Source organism: Sceloporus undulatus, chromosome 2 (assembly GCF_019175285.1).
Source record: "Sceloporus undulatus isolate JIND9_A2432 ecotype Alabama chromosome 2, SceUnd_v1.1, whole genome shotgun sequence".
Classification (NCBI taxonomy): Eukaryota; Metazoa; Chordata; class Lepidosauria; order Squamata; family Phrynosomatidae; genus Sceloporus; species Sceloporus undulatus.
In genome coordinates this window covers 145612440-145629704 of record NC_056523.1, presented here as the reverse complement: position 1 = coordinate 145629704, position 17265 = coordinate 145612440, and the positions used below count along the sequence as shown (strand labels likewise).

General features: G+C 43.4%; 1 protein-coding gene across 2 annotated transcripts in view; it reads left to right on the top strand.

Moving 5' to 3' along the window:
* The window catches only part of RBFOX3 (RNA binding fox-1 homolog 3), a 601172-nt gene that overhangs the window by 179760 nt on the left and 404147 nt on the right, over positions 1–17265 (top strand). For both annotated transcript variants that reach the window (XM_042452604.1, XM_042452605.1), the window contains exon 2: positions 15201–15320. The gene's annotated coding sequence lies outside the window, so the exon portion shown is untranslated. The remainder of the gene's footprint in view (positions 1–15200; positions 15321–17265) is intronic.

Sequence of the window (17265 nt, the reverse complement as noted above, 5' to 3'; positions counted from 1 at the left end):
GCCAGGTGGCACCCATCCTATATCTGTGCATTTCATTTTTCCGCCTCTTACTATGACATCCCTTCAAATATTTACACATGGCTATCATGTCACTCCTTAACCTTCTCTTTTCCAGGCTAAATGTACCCAGCTCCCTAAGTTGCTTCTCATAGGGCATGGTTTCTAGACCTTTTACCATTTTGATCACCCTCCTCTGCACATGGTCCAGCTTGTCAATATCTCTCTTGAATTATGATGTCCAGAACCTTCCTCTGAAATATAGCCTACAGCACTCACCTGGTATTTGTTGGCAGTCTCCTATCCAAGCACTAACCAGGGCCGATCCTGCTTTAGCTTCCAAGATCAGACATGGTGATGTATATATATTTGTTATACAATGAGTTTCACCCTTTATGTACAGTATTATTCCCTGTCCTAGTGTCAGTTCTTCCATATACTCTGGAAGAGACCAAAGGCCATACCCATTTACTGATTTATGTTTTATGGCCTGTAAATTCTGTTATCCACACAGGCTTGTGAATCCTGGGATCTGATTATTATGGTCCTTGTTTCTCCTGCCTTCTTTCAGGGCTCATTCCAACTTACGTTTTTATACCGAGAAGATCTGAATCTCCATGGTAGTTCGATATGTTTACCATGATTGAATCTCTCTGTGGTATTACTGTTCACACTGCTGTTGTATCAGTTTAAAATGGAGCCTCAATTTTGAACATATTTGATCATTCTTGGGGGGGGGTTAATATCAATCAAGTGATGTGCATCTTTGTCATTCTGTTTCCACTCTCACTGTTGGTGATGTGACTCTGCTTCCATTGCCATGGGTAGTTTGAATCCGTACACAAAAAATGTATAAATAAGCCTTCCGCAGCTAAGTCAAGGGAAATTGAGGCAGTGGTGGAAATAGTGATCGGATTTATGGAGCCAGTGTTTTCACTGGCAAGACCAGGTGGGATATGTATTTTCCGCTCCTCTGAATATAACTCTGTTTTCAAAATATGGGTTCACAGTGCCTCGAATTGAATCGACAGGGCATTCTCATGTGCAGCGATCCACATCTTTTCAAAAGATGCAGGAAAAAAAACCTGGTATCAAATATACCAGGGTTGGCAGGTTTTCAGACAGCCCCCATGTAAATTGCACCGAGTGTACTTGGTGCAAGTATGAACACCATAGAAATAGCCCGGCTTCCACACTGGGTTAGTTCATAGTGTGAATGAGCAGTCAGACTCTGCTTTGCCGCCTCCTTGTCATACGAAGGAAATGCTGAAACAAGTCTAGTTTTTGAGGGAGTATATTATCTAAAAAGATATACAAGAGCTTGCAGAATTTGAACACCTTATATCAGAGAGTACAGTGTTTGAATAAACACCACCAAACATGATAAACATTGCAAGTCCAGCCTGGATTCTGTAGTCTTTCTCTCCTTACCCTGGTTCCTTTGTTCCTAGGAAGTATCATGTAGCAGATGTTTGGTGCCATTGAAGAGCACCAGGTTATTGACTGATTCCTTACTTTGGAGGTGTGTAAAAGGACCTCAGTGACCATACCTAAGTGTCTGCCCTGTCAGCATAGGTCCTTGGCAATGCTTCACACACCTATCAGTCTCTTTTGGCTGCCACTACCACCCACTCTAAATTAACCGCCCCCTTCATCCATGACTCAAGTGAGTAATTAAGATTGGTTAGTGGTGCCAGAAAAATGGGATCACTAACCACATGCCTAGAGACCTACACTGGGAGGTTAGGTCATTGAGCATAGTCACTGTGGTTGTCAGCATGGGATTTCCATGCTGAAGGTGTAAACACAGGTCGCATATTAAGATTGGAAGTGCTTTTGCATGTTGTGGGGGAGGGAGAGGGAGAGGGGAAGAAACTGCTTCCCTTCTTTTTAACTAGCCAGGCAGCTAGGAATTAAGGGAGGAAGCTCTTGATGAGAATCAAGCCTAACTTGGAAGTGGAAATGATTAACCAAATGATGAATCCTGCAGAGGGAAGAATTCTCAAAGGAAGGGAAAGGTCTGAGACGATGGAAGAATGGGCCCACAGAGAAAAGAGAGGAGAAGCCTGGGCCAAGTACACATAGGCCAGAATACCCCAGGAGCAGCCTGGAATGTTTTGGCCTCAGAGCTGTCCTGATGTCCCTACCTTACCTGGGGCCCTATGGTGTAAGACCAGGCAACTGTTCGCACGTGCATCCTGCTGTGCTGCAAGGGGCAGACATCATCATGGTAAATCACTCACTCTGAGATTAGACTGAGGTGCCCGGTGTCAGTCACATAGCTGTGCATCTCATTCTGGCTTCAGTGGGAGCAACTTGCCACAGTGGAAGCCACACCAAGCAATGTAACAAGGCACATGGTAAACAGCAACCTGGCATTGCAATGGAGGGCTCTGGATTTTCTGGAGCAAATACTGAAGGTTTTTTTAACTCTGTGTGTGTGTGTGTGTGTGTTTGTTTGTTTGTTTGTTTGTTTGTTTGTTTTATATGGCAGATTCAGTCCTGGACAGGCCAGACATCGTCTGGACTTTTTGCTCCAGAACCAGGTACTGTACTGTATTAGGTTCTGTGTTGTCCAGACTCCCTGCCGAGAGGATGTGGGGAGGACATTTATTTGGCCTGTGTAGGCAACAGCTAAAAGAGAAAAATAGTGGTAATATGTTGGAGGACAAGGAAGGAGGGAAACAAGGGTAAATTGTAAAAATAATTAGAATAACTGAAACAAGGACGTGTCTAATTTGTAATGTATGTATGTATGTATGTATCTATGAATGAATGAATGTATGATAAATACTAAATTCCCAGTGGTAAAAAGTCTAGCAACAGTATACAACTACAAGCTGGCTATGAGAAATGACTCTTCTGAATCCTTTTGAATATCAGTAATAGTCCAAACATATGAGTAGAGTGTCCAAAGTGTTAGCAGTAGAATTATTCTGCTGTTTCACCAAAAATATCCAATCAAAAATCTGGGAAGAATCAATAATGGTGCTTGTAGTATGGTAGCATGAAGATAAACAGTGTAATTTTCACTGGTAGCAATGTCCTTCAATGGTTGTACTCTTTCAATAGTGGAGATGGCTACCTCCGGAGTAATATGTGGCTGTTTCGACTCACAGAAGTCTTCATCAGCATTACAGAAACATTCTATGCCGGATTAACATCTCAATCTGCTATTCCATGCTTCCAAACATTGGTCAGCTTGACTTAACAATAGAAAAGTTTCTGGTGAAAATTCCAACTACTCAAAGGGCAAAGGAGAAAAACTTGTTGTTGTTGTTGTTGTTGTGTACCTTCAAGTTGTTTCTGATTTAGGCAATCCTAAGGTGAATGTATCATGGGCTTTTCTTGGCAAGATTTGTTCAGAGGAGGTTTGCCATTGCCTTCCCCTGAGGCTGAGAGTGTGTGACTTGTCCAAGGTCACTCAGTTTGTTTCATGGCTGAACTGAGAACCAAACCCTGGTCTCCAGAGTTGTAGTCCAGCACCCAAACCATTACTCCATACTGACTCTAGGAGAAAAAGTATGATATTTGATATCACTGGTGATATCTTAGGTTTAGATGGGTAGCTCTTTATTGGGAATTGGAGGCAGTGAGCTTCAAAACCCAGAGGAGAAAAATATATGTTCTTATTCTACCTTTCACACTCAAGATTAATCCAGTGTAGCTGCACCTAAGATCGCTACAGTAGATGCAACCTAGTTTGACGGAGGAGGAGCAACATCAGAAGGAAGGAAGAGCTTTCCCCTGTACCTACAAGTCTCAGCTGAGCTGTCTTAGGATAAGGGACCGTCATCACTTCCCCTGATGATTGTGAGGTGAGTGCATTGGCTGGTCCCACACAGATGTGGCACATATGCTGGAAGAGCCTGTGAGATTGGAGATGAGCTGGAGTGTAACAAGGAAGAAGAGGAGAAAGCTGAAACTGCCCACTCCACGCACATACACACCCCAGCCCCATGGCATTGCAATATGTCCTGGGAAACGCTCCCAAGAAAAAGAGGAAATGTTGTTGCGAAGCCAGGCAGGGCAAGTGAAAAGTTGTTTTTATACAGCTGTCTGAAATACTCCTTTAATATCACTGACTCTGCAACAGTGCTAGATGCTGAAATAAGTCCTCGTCCAGAGACTGTAACATGTCTTGAGTAAGAAGTGCATAAACAGAGATTCTGGATTGAGCAAGGGGTTGGAGTCAATGGTCCATGCGGCCCTTCCAACTCTTTTATTCTATGACTCTAAGCCTGAAGAAGAGGTGAGGGGGCAGGCAGAGGAGGAATACATTTCTAAGTCTCTAGAGATGCTGCCTCATGCTGAAGGTGGCCAAGAATATAATGTGCTAGCTGGACATGAAGCTGTTGTAGATAAGAGTCTTGTGAACTTGGGATAGCCCAGAGAAAACATTGCTTGTAGATCCCTTGTAGAGGTTTACCACATTGCTTATAATCAAAGGTGAGGAATGCTCAACCCCATATTTGTCTCTTCCTATCCTCCTTCTTCCTGTTGTCATTGCCAACAGCTAGCTTCAAGGTAGCACATATAGAAATATAGTGTAAAATAATGAGCCTCTCAGATTACTGCTGTAATATGATCACCCAGACCTATATGTTGTATTTGCCTCCTCATCCAAGTGCTGGATGGTAATTTTTCTTCTGTCTTACTCACAGTAAGGGCTTAGATAGAGGTGAGTTTGATTTCTTGCTTACTCACTGTTTTCCTCCTTCTACCAAATTTTGTTTGCCTTTACTTTTATAAACTTTTTAAACTGGTGGGCTAGATGAGTTTTCTATTTGTACCTTCAAGGACTTGCCTGGTCTATTTGAGCTATAGTTAATTTGTGGAGAAGAAAATCAAGTAATAGGGCTGGTACCTTGGGTCCTAACTGGAGGTCTCACTTTACTCCTACATAATAAGCACCAGTAACCTGAGGAGACCTGCTTGCTTTGTGGGCCAGGGGACAACTGTTTTATTGTATTGTAGTTATGTATCGTATCGTAATTATCCCATGTGGTATAGTGGTTTGAGTTTTGGACTACACTTCTGGAAACCAGAGTTTGCTATGGAAAACCACTGGGTGATCTTAGGCAAAACACCCTCTCTCAGTTTCAGAGGAAGGCAAGGATAAACTCCTTCTGAATAAATCTTGCCAAGAAAACTCTGTGATAGGTTCACCTAAAGGTTTCCATAGGTAGAAAATGACTTAAAGGCACACAGCAACAACAGTTATGATAGCAGTATTGTATTTATAGTAGTTAAGAGGTTGATGTACAAGTGATGCATGTGTATTATTTGGCCACTTGAGTACAGTCACCATGATCACCACTCTGTGTGTCTGTATGTGGAGCGGGCAATGTGTGGGAGATGCCACTTTGAAGTTTTCCTTTTCAGGTGCCAAGATGTCTAAGGCAATCCTTGTCCCTTTGTATATGTGGCTGTGGGGACACTGCTGTAGTTACTGCAGTGTGTGTGTGTGTGTGTGTGTGTGTGTGTGTGTGTGTGTATATATATATATATATATATATATATATATATATATATATATCCTGTCCTGTTCCTGCCCCATAACACTATTTTTAGAGCAAATAAATCATGAGAGTAGCTTCTACAATTTGCTATTGTCATGTTATCATCTAGTCTTCACCCAGCATTCTGTCACAGGAATGACTAGGACTCAATACATAGTACATTTCACTCATGCTGAGGATTCTCAAAAGTTCGGTGGAATGAGGGGGAAATGTATGCAGTATGGCTAAAGTTGTTGGGTAGATGAATTCCCTTCAGTGCCTTGCTTGATTGCACCATGAGTCTAATGTGGGGGGAGTATAACAAGTGGACAAATGTTTGGGAGTCAGGCATGGAATACAACCTCTGCCAGCTGAAATCAATGAGGGATGACATGGCAGCCCTTGGAAAGTCTCTTTCTCAGGGGAAGGTGGGCTTGTTTGTTTGTTTGTTTGTTGGTCATATCTGCAGTCTTGCCTGAGGAAAAAACATTGATCCCCTGCAGACATAAGGAGGAGGGAAAGCATCACAGAGGTATGTACTCTTAGCATTAGGTTAATTTAGGGCCACACAAATAGAACAGTCTGGCAGTTTATAATTATTTGCCATTAATATATTCAGTGCTTTGCAAAGACAAGTTGAAGGAGAAACTGGGTGTACTCACAGCATGCTTTGCCTCCAAGTTATAAATTCTTAACGTGCTTCAGGCTTGCAACTGATCTAGTTAAAATATGGGAAACATTGAAGTTTCAGCCATGTTCCTTTGGTTCTTAGAGAGGTGTGGGGATGAAAAAGAAGAGGATTCTTCAACCCCTGCCCCACTTCTATTCAAATATAATTACTATTCATGGTGGTGGATTCTTCTCAAATTCAGAAACATTTAGCAAATAAGTTTTTGTTGCTGTGTACCTTCAAGTTGTTTCTGACTTATGACCACCCTAAGGTGACGCTAACATGGGGTTTTCTTGGCAAGATTTGTTCAAAGAAGGTTTGCCTTCCCCTGAGGCTGAGAGTATGTGACTTGTTCAAGGTTACAAATGAGTATAGGTTACAAAAATAAACATGTACAAACATATACAGGCTTTTGTGGAGATTTGGCTTGTTTCAGGCAGACTGTGGAAAATATGGTGCCTTTTTCTTCTCTTCTAGTATGCGTGGAGGGGGCATGGGCTGGAGGTTGCAGCATGGGCCATTAGGTTTGTACTCAGAGCTTGATGGACAAGGATAAAAGGTTTGTCTGGGCCACTCCTCCCAAGTTCAGAATAAACAGGTTCCACTTCTGTGATCTCAGCTGGTGGACAAGTCCTTGGATCAACAGCACAAAAATTGCTGGAGTGGTAAATAACACTGAGGACAGGGCAAGATATACACAGAGCAATTTGGATCGCTTGGTCAGCTGGGCCCAGTTCCAACAACATCCGTTTTAATGCAGCCAAATGCAAGGTCATATCTCTAGGAACGCAGAATATCAGCCAGAGCTGTGAAACGGGCAGCTGTGTCCTGGAAAGCAGGGCTGACTGGACCCTGATGGTAGATAGCTTTGCTGGCTGTGGGTCCCAAGGAAGGTGCTGCTGCATTGGGGGGTTGATCTGTATCATACTGAGCAAATGCTGCAGATTGGGGTGGGGATACTGGTCTGATGTTTGCAGAGGTGGCCCTATCTCTTCAGGCTGAGTGAGGCAGCTGTTACAAGTAGCAGATTTGGATGTCATGTGGTGGCAGCAAAACTGTTACTCATATTTTTGTTATTGTTGTAGTTTTAGAGCCAGGAATGGTGGAGAATATTGTGGGAGTTTCTAATTTGTGTGCCAAAACAATTTAACTGGTGAGGATAGTGGAGCATTATGATTTTGGTGGGTGGTGAGTACAATTTGCTGTTTTTTCTTTCAGCAGTGAAATGTCTTGGACCAGACCTGGATGCCTAGATGGTTTTTACTGTTGCTTTACAATATTATTTTAAAATATCCTTGGCAAAGTAACTATGAGAGCAAGTTGAGGTTTGATGGGGGAATCTTTATTGAGATCCCCAAGAGCTTCTGAAAAACAAGTCTATCACTTGATAATCTTATAGGTGCAAAAAGGGTATTTGGTGATCAGAGGGTTGATCCAGAAGCTGAAATGAGGCAGCCTTAAACACAGTATTAATATGGGCATGAAGCAAAGCATCTCACCACATTGATACCAATTCTTTCTACTTCAGTTTATCTGCATTTTCAGAGGTGGTGTAGTTGCTGAACAGAGAGTGTTTCTTGCATAGTGTCTGATCTGCAACCTATGTGTAGATGGTTGCATGCAATGATCACATGGTTTTTGTTCAACTGTGTGCATTATGGGAGCTGAAATGAGTTCTGCTAATCTCGCATTCCCAGCCTGTATAAATGCAGTAAAGTTGCATTGTATATGTGCTAGGTGCTAGAGTCATGTACAGTGATCTAAATGTATACTCAATTCAGATCTATACAAAGAAGAGTTTTCCAAGTCAGAATATGTGCATATCACATGTGTAGCCCTGACAAAGAGACATAATGGAGATTAAAATCAGAAGTATATTGTATATACTCATGTATAAGTCTAGAAATTTCGGTCAAAAAAATTGACCCCAAAAAACTGACTCGACTTATCCACGGGTCAGTGTAAGTACTTTATCTTAACTCTTATTTAAAAGAAGGAACCATCTCCTGGTGTAAAGCAAGAGTATAATATGGGAAGCACCGACCCCCTCTATTCTCTCATCCATCCAGTCTTAATAATAAGCACAAAGAGTTGTGTCTGATGGAATTTTATAAGTTCTTTGACTTTGTTTTGTTTTGCTTCATCCTTTAGATCCTTTGCTATATACCCCTAAATTTTACCCTTGACTTATTCACCGGTCATAGCAAAATCCATAATTTTGGCCCCAAAACTTGCCCTCGACTTATACATGAGGTCGACTTATAGTCGAGTATATACGGTATTTTAGTGAGTACTACAAAAAACTAACATATCTCTAACAGCATGGGGTTTTTTTCTGGAGAAGACTACAGCTTGAAAAACAAACATTCTTTGTCATGGTGCCTGTGAATCACAGAAATGGGTTTCCTGCACCTGCGCAGAGACATTTCCAACCTTCTGGAATCGCTAGGGAAGACTTTTTGGTGGTAGCTCCACCCATCCTATATATAACCCTAGCATTCCACACTTTCCCCTTCCTTTTGTGCACCACGCTAGCAACATCAAGATAGCGATTTTCAGAATCAATTTTCAATTCGGTTTGACTAACTACAGTAATAGTTTGATCTTGGCTTTGGGTTTTGGCTTTTTTATCTCAGTTTTGGCTTCGGCATAGTGATATCTTGGCTTCTTGACTCGATTTATCCTCGACTACTCTATGTCTTGTGATTTCAGCATGTTTGATTCTCAGATTGAATTTAGATCGGTAAAATGGCCTCCCAATCCATGCCCTTCAAGAGGTGCGATGAGTGTGGAGGAAAGATCCCATGGCAAGACAAGCATTCTCATTGTTTGCTCTGCCTGGGTGAGGGGTACAGTATGCAAACCTGCAGGACTTTTACCCCTCAGATGAGAAAAAATTGACTCTCCCGCCTTCAGTCATTATTGTATGAGAGGGCTTTGAAATTTCATGTGTCCCCAACTGCTATGATCTCTGTCCCCCCACCATCACCATTTTGTAAGAGACTTTCTACTAAGGAGTCTGGCCATCAGGAGGATGTTGCTCACCCAGGCTCCTTGAGGTCGAGCCATAAGACATCATCAGCTATGTGTAGGACCAATTCCAATCATTGACGCTCGACTGAGGCCACCAGACCTGAGGATCTCCCTGTGAAAAACGGGAAATCCTCATCAGCTGTTACCGAGTCCATCTCTAAGCCTCATTAGAAGGCTAGTGACAAAGGAGAGAAGACTGACAAGAAGGGGAAGCATAAGCTTTCTTCCTCCCATTCCTCCACCAAGAAGATGATCAGGCCTGAGAATCCACTGTCAGAGAAGTCTACATTGCCCCCGCCTTCGCTCCAGCTTGTCAAGGCTCAGTCTGTTTTGGTCTCTAAAGGAGAATTGGCGGACTCTCCTAAATGGACTCTCCTTCTCGCAGACCTTTCTCGCCACATTTGTCCACCAGGTCTCTCTCTCCATGTGTGCGTATCCAAGATCATCTATCGGCTTCCCCAACTCATTATTCTGAAGCCGATCTCTGCCTCAAGACATGAATTTGTCTCTCGAGCCCATATTGGTACCAATATCGACTAGCCTCAACCCAAAGCCCAGAAACACTCTAATACAACTTACCTTTTGACCAGGAGACAGGTATTTATTATATGCCGGTTGACCCAGATTATCGTCTTCAGGATTATGTCTATGAAGTTCCTAGGGGTCTGCAAGACTCTCGGGTTCTGTTATCCTGCAGTCAGTGCCATCTTCAAGGCCTTGACCAGGTGCCTCATGGCTATTCTGAGCGGAAAGCACCTCCTGTTCCCCAGCACCGTAACTCCTTGGTGGACAGGCCATTACCACTGCTCCTTCGCTCTCAAAGACCTGCATCTCCTGATTCGAATTCTTTATCAACACGAATCCGTCCATGGTATTCCTTGGATGCTATTGTTATCCATGAGTCAGCATCCCTGATGGATGATGTCCGCTCCTTTTCTGAACAGGTGATTCTCATGGTGAACACACTGGACCTTGAAGTGGTTCACCATGATGCTCAGCCCCTGGATTCGATCTATGAAAGGATTCAATTCAAGGATCCTGCTCTGGCTTCCATCAGGCTCCTACCATCCATGTCCCGCATTGCTAAGCATTCTTGGGCTACCCCAGCTACCATACCACTGACTTCTAAAAAGATTCATAACCTCTACAGACTGATTCCCTTGGACTCCACTTGGCTCGCTGAACATTCACACCAGAATTCTTCGATTCTCAAGGCCTCTCAACTGAAGCTGACTCCTTGAATATCCTCAACACCTGTTGGTAAGGAGAGTAGGAGGTTGGACAGCATGGCATGGAAGCTCTATTTTGTGGCTGCCTTAGGCTTTTATGTTGCTAATTATTCCGCCTGCATGGGAGCCTATCAACAGAATCTCCAGGAGAAGATTCTTCCTCTCCTTGATAAGCTCCCTGATGAGGATCATCCTTTGGTACAGCACTACAATCTGAAGCCCATTCACTTGGGGCATACATTGTTGTTGTTCTTACCTGCCCTCAAGTCAGCCTTGACTCATGGTGATGCTATGGGTGAGACATCTCCAAAAAAACCTATCCTCAAGCACTCTGCTCAGGGCCTGCTGGTTCTGGCCAGTATTCTCCCTGATTGAGTCTATCTGCCTAGCATACATTTTTATTTATTATCATTGTCTTTTCTAATTATTCATTTCCCCCCATGATGAGGCCAAAGTACAAAAGCTGCAATTTAATCATCCTGGCTTCCAGAGAATTCAGGCTTGATCTGTTCTAGAACCCATTTATTTGTCCTCTTGGCCATCCATGGTATTCTCAGTACTCTAAAGGTAAAAAAGTGCTCACATCCATACATGGTAATGGGGAATACAATAGCTTGGATGATCCTCACTTTAGTGTTTCAATTATGTTGTTATCTTGTTCAGTTCTTTCATAGCAGCCCTTCCCAATCCTAGTCTACTTCTGATTTCTTCACTGCAGTTTCCATTATGATCAAGGTATGGGAACTCTTCTAGGATTAATTCTTATATATCTTCCATATTTACTTAATAGTTATTTACTGTTCAGCATTAATCCAACCTTGACACTTTCCTCCTTGACCTTCCTCAGTAATTCCTCCAGGTCTTTGTTTCTGCTGGTGGTATTGTGTTATTTGCATATCTTAGGTTGTTAGTATTCTTTCCACTTATCTTCACTCCTCCTGCCCCTCAGTTGAAGCCCATTCTGTGTACGATATTTTCTGCATATAGATTGAATAAATAGGGCAATAGTATACAGTCCTGCCTGATCCCTTTGCCAATTGGGGAACCATTCTGTTTCTCCATATTCTGTTCTGATGGTTGCCTCTTGTCCTAAGTATAGGCTTCGTATCAGGGCAATCAGATGTTGTGGCACTCTCCTTTGTCTACGTGCAAGCCATAGCTTTTTGTGATCTATGCAATTAAAGGCTTTGCTGTAGTCAATAAAGCACATGCAGATTTTCTTCTGGAATTCCCTCTATTATCTAATGTATGTTTGCAGTGTGATCCCTAGTGCCTCTTCCTTTTCTGAATCCAGCATTTTCTTGCTAAAATGTGCTACAGAAATGTGATTATGCAAAATGACAGTATAAGCATTTTAAGTAATGTAGAAATAAAAAGTTTATTGAGCTTTCTGATGTTCAGTCCTCATCTAATGCCATGCGTTGGTTAATTCATGTTAATGGAAAATTCCTTCAGGAGATGATTCAACCAGTGTTGAAGCCTAATACAATAAAATCCGCAATCCACAAGCAATGATACCCTTTTTGGGGCCAATTCCAAAGCATAAATGTTTTATTCACACCAGAGCATTCTGATAGAGAAAGCTAAATATCTCACAAAACTACAAATCCCAGAATTCCACAGCAGCCATTGTCATCATTTTTCTCCTGTATGATTTTAAACATCTTTGCCTGATGCAAAGTGAACTTTCAGAAGCTTGCACAGTGCATTTTATGCTTTGGAGTTCGCCGTCAAATTGCTGCTTGTGGAATTTTGTTGTATTTTGCTGCATGGCCAGCATGGTTGCCTCTGAGTGTTAAAGCTTCTGTTAATGGCTGCTAATCTCCCTATATATCTCAGATGGGAGATGCATGCAGAAGGGTCTAGCTGCATTAGATGCATTATTCAGATCCCAGACAAGAAACACAAGAACTGGAGCCCACAGTTAATTAGGAGCAAGGGAAATTATAGAAACTAGTACAGAAACCAATGTCCTGATACAGCCAAACAGAGGGGCAAAGAAGAGCCAAGAAAATGAGGGGTTGATCAAGGGACATGATCCAAAGGACAGAAGGAAATGGCGAAGACAAAGAAGAGGAGATAGTTAGCAAAGGAAATTGATATATGTGGTTAAGAGATATAGAGGTGAGGAACTATTCATTGTTTTAAAAGTAATAACAGCCAGTTCTTGGGTTGCAGGTGTTTGAGTCATTTAATTTAAAGTGAGTTGTACATATATTTGAAGACTGTACAGTGAAAAAATTGTAGTCTATGAAGGTCTAAATATATCAGTTACTGTAATAAGCTTGCTTTACAAGAATTGTTCTAGCAATGCGAAACGTCATGTTTTTTCACACCAGTTCCGGAGTCACTCCTGTCTAGCAATGCAAATTCACGTTAAAATGTGATGTTTTACCACACCTGGTTGCCTTTCTGTTGCCCTTCCGAACTGAAGGGGAAGCGGAGTCAGTTCGATTCTAAGCAAGTCACATGATGCGGATTCAAGCAAAGGGGAGTGAGTGCACATTGTATTACCACACCGTAACATAATTTGAGGGTTCAACGATTCAAATCGGCCCCTTTGCACATGCTCAGTGGGGCTCTGGACGCTGTCCTCCTTCCCTGCCCCCTCCTTAGCTGTCATCTTTCATCGGGGTCTAGGAGGAAGCAGGGGATGATGGGATCGGCGGCAGGGTGAAGGAGGGGAGCAGATCAGGGTCTAGGAGGACGCAGAGGATGGTGGAATAGGCGGCAGGGTGAAGGAGGGGAGCAGATCGGGGTCTAGGAGGACGCAGGGGATGATGGGATCGGCAGCAGGGTGAAGGAGGGGAGCAGATCAGGGTCTAGGAGGATGTAGGGGATGATGGGATCGGCAGCAGGGTGAAGGAGGAGAGCAGATCGGGGACTAGAAGGATGCAGGGGATGATGGGATCAGCGGCAGGTTGGCAGTGAGGAGGAGATGGCATGAAGGAGGAGGAGGGGGATGACGGAGCAGGACGCAGGGGGCCAAGGGGGGTGACATTGGAGTGCTTTTCCACACCAGACCAATTCGCAGTGCAATCGAAGTGAGCCTGGAAGCGAATTCTGTGAAGTCACCTTTTTTTTTGGTTTTACCAAAATGAGGGGTCACTTTGGAATCACTGCGGAAGCACCTCGCAAGGAACTCCCATAGAAAGGAAGGCATCTGATAACACATTCACTTTACAACGTGAATGCGCATCGTTGGACCCGCAGTCACGTCGGAACTGAGCCAGAAAATCTCCAAAAAGCTCAGTGTGATATACTCCTTAGTCTTGGGGAGGGGAAGGGAAGGGAGGGGGGACCCCAGAGGAGGCGCCTGTATCAACGTGGCAGATGGGCAGCTCTTTCTCCTCTCCTCTCTTCTCCTTCCTCCTCTTTTCCTTTCCTTCCTGCCTTGGTCCAGGGCTGCCCACCCGCCGCGTTGCCATAGGCGCCTCCTCTGGGGTCCCCCTTCCCCTCCCCTCCCCTCCCAGGAGACTTACCCTCCTCCTTGGCCATGGAAGGAGTGAGCAAGAGGGCCTCTGAGCATGTGGAGAGCAGCAGGTGGGCAGTCCTGGACCAAGAGAGGAAGGAACGGAAGGGAAGAGGAAGAGAGAGAAAGGAAGGAAGGAAGAAGGGAAGGGAAGAAGGTGGGAGGAAAGAAAAAGGCAGGGTGAAGGAGAAAAGAGAGAGAAGGAGAAAGGAAGGCAAGGGAAGCCCTGAGAGGCTGAGAGAGCGTGACTTGCCCAAGGTCACCCAGTGGGTTTGTATGGCCAAGCTGGGATTTGAACTCTGGTCTCCCATTGTCCTACTCCAATACTCAGGCCACTACACCATGCTGGACCCTCCATCCAGTGCACTTAAAGGTACAGTACTCAGTTATTTGTTGTGTACCTTCAAGTTGTTTTCCACCTTATGGAGACCTTAAAGGAAACCTATCCTGGGGCTTGCTTGGCAAGATTTCTTCAGAGGAGGTTTGCCATGGCCTTCCCCTGAGGAGGCTGTGAGAGTGTAAAGTGATTGAGGTCACCCAATAGGAAGGGAGTCGAATCCTGGTCTCCAGAGTCCTAGTCCAACACACAAACCACACAAAACTACATCCTAACCTTCTATCCAGGAAGAATGTCAAAATGTCTTCCATTTTGAGCATGACTGAGAAACATGGATTTATATTATTTTTTATTAATGTTTTTGGCTTTTCGTTGGTTATGTCCTCCATTTTTGAACGTCCTACAATTTTTCCTACATTTTGTCCTACATCATGCCCTACATTTTCCTTACACTTTGAGGGGCTACCGGGGGGGGGGGGCAAATATTTCTTGTCTAGGGTGGCCAAATATCTAGAGCCAGCCCTGCATGTATAGCACTTTGAACTGTGGCCAGGAATAGACCAGTGGTCATCAAAGAGGTAAGTGGGGAGTTATATGTTCCCAGTCACCAGCTGCACTCAGCAGTCTGGCCACACTATTTGGACTCATTTTGGACCAACTGAAATTTTCACTTTCCAAAAACAGTCCCATGCAGAGTGTTACAGTAACCCAGACAGGATATAATCAAGGCATGTGCCACTGTTAATATATAAGAGGGGAAAAGCATAGCTGTATGGAAGATTGAATTTCCTGACAAGCTTACACTTACTGAAATTTCTGATTCCACTCAACTATGAAAGGTTCAAGAGTCCTGTCCTCTTTTGTGTCTGGGCATCTTAAGTGCCCTTTAGAATCCATAGTGCTGTTCTTTCCTCTCTATGTGAAAACAAGGTCTAGAGTTTCTTTCCTTTTTTTTCTCCAGGCAGGGGACCTGCAGCCAGCCCAAGGACCCTGATGGCTTTCCTTCCCAGCACGGAGTGCTTGTAGCTGTACTAGATCTTTAGGCATCTGTCAGAAGCAGCACAGCTCTTTGATATTCCAGGTAAGACTTCTCCGGGGAGACCTTTGCAATTAGATGCACCTGGAATGTGAGGTATTTATTATTAGGGGGAGGGGGGTTCAGGTTGGCTTGTTCAAAAGACCTGGCTTTCACACATGATTATTAGGCCATGGAAACTTTCAGAGGAAAAGAACACCCACACCCTGACAAATGTTATAGCTTCTGGTGCAAAAACAAGCATCCACAGTGAACAGCATGGATTTTGGAAGTTCAATTTAAAAAAAACAACAATGATACCTTGCAAAAATACAGATCATGACTGTCTACAGTTTTTGAGAGTGCTCAGAGCTGATATAGGAGTGAAACAGATGGGCTAAATGAAGTGGTTTCTGGATGCTTTGGAGGCATGCTGATTAAACGTTGCATGCCTCCAAAGCAGTCAGAAGCTGTGCTGAAGTTGCACTCCAGGTCTTAAGACTGGAGCAAAAAGGAGCTGGCGTAATCTGACTCCTGGAGGCACTGGACAGTCCCTACATCCACAGCCTGCTTTGGGAGCAAGCCATATGGCTAGCAGGGTTCCGACCCACTTCTAGCCAGGGAGAACTTGGACCGCTTTTTCAGGCCATAGAATCAATGCGGCTTTGGCTTTTAATTTGGTAATCTCCACTTTGTTGTAAAGTGGCACACCCAAGAGCTGATTGTGTGCTGTTTCTATCCCTCTTGAGCAAGATTTTTTTGTGTATAATACCTCTTTCCCTCTCTGCTTTTCCTCCATCTTTGTTCATGTGATTATTTTTGTTTCTGTCTGGTGAACTCAGCATCATATGACTGATCCATTTTTCTGCTAGCCTAATTCTTGAAATCATTCAGTGCTGAATGCTGCAGAGAAAATTTGAGTGCCTACCATAGGTACAATGGGGACTTCCTTCTCCACCTGTCCTCCTTCAGTAACAACAGCAATATCATCTGCCAGGCTTTGAGGCAGGGAAACATTAATTTACTTGTGACTGAAGTGGGGAGGAGGACTTGAAGAGGAAGACAGAAAGTCAAAGCTAGTAGCAAAATAATACTAAACTTCTTCGTCTTTGAATCGCATCTTTTCAGCACAGGGTTGCATTTCCCTTCAGTGTGTGAAGCTAACCATAGATAATGGTTTGATACCCCAGCATAATCTCCAATCTTTTCTTGCGCAGTAGGCTTTTGTCAGGTCTTCAAGAATAGCCCACACTTATAAAGCATTGATTATAATAGGAGAAAATCTGGAATTCTTATTTCAACCTTGTCTTTCTGACCTGTATTAACACAGAGTTCTTACCATTGTGATGCAGTTGTGCCCCTTTGTTCTTTGCTCTAATGGCCAGGCTGGACTAAGAACACTAACTTAAGTAAAGTCGAAGGCTTTCATGGCCGGCATCCATAGTTTTTTGTGGGTTTTTTGGGCTATGTGGCCATGTTCCAGAAAAGTTTCTTCCTGACGTTTTGCCAGCATCTGTGGCTGGCATCTTCAGAGAAATACTACATACTAACCTAAGTATTTATATATGAAAGACGTATGGCAAAATAAAGTCTTATTCATGCTTCTGCACTCATATAAAATGGAAAAGATTCTGTTGCTACTTAAGACACATTTCTCTTCATTTTTGCTTTGCATTTTATTGGAAGGAGTGGTGCTGGGTGTCTAGGAAATAGGTCCATTTTATGCTGAATTTGGTCTGCTTCTGTGCTGTTGAAATTGCACAGCCAGAATCTTGTAAAAGATGTGGAGAAGTAAATGGTTGGACGTCTCTTAGCTAGACTGACTGCTATATGTACTCTGCACACGCAGTATGCTTGGATTATGGTGGAACCTTTTCATGTGTACTAATTCCACAGGCATGTTTTTGTCTCTGCCCCCACCCCCCAATAAGCATTAATTTATCAGGAAATTTTCCCAGTTTCTCATATACATAGATTACCCTAAGGTCCAAACCAGATGTGGCACATGGCA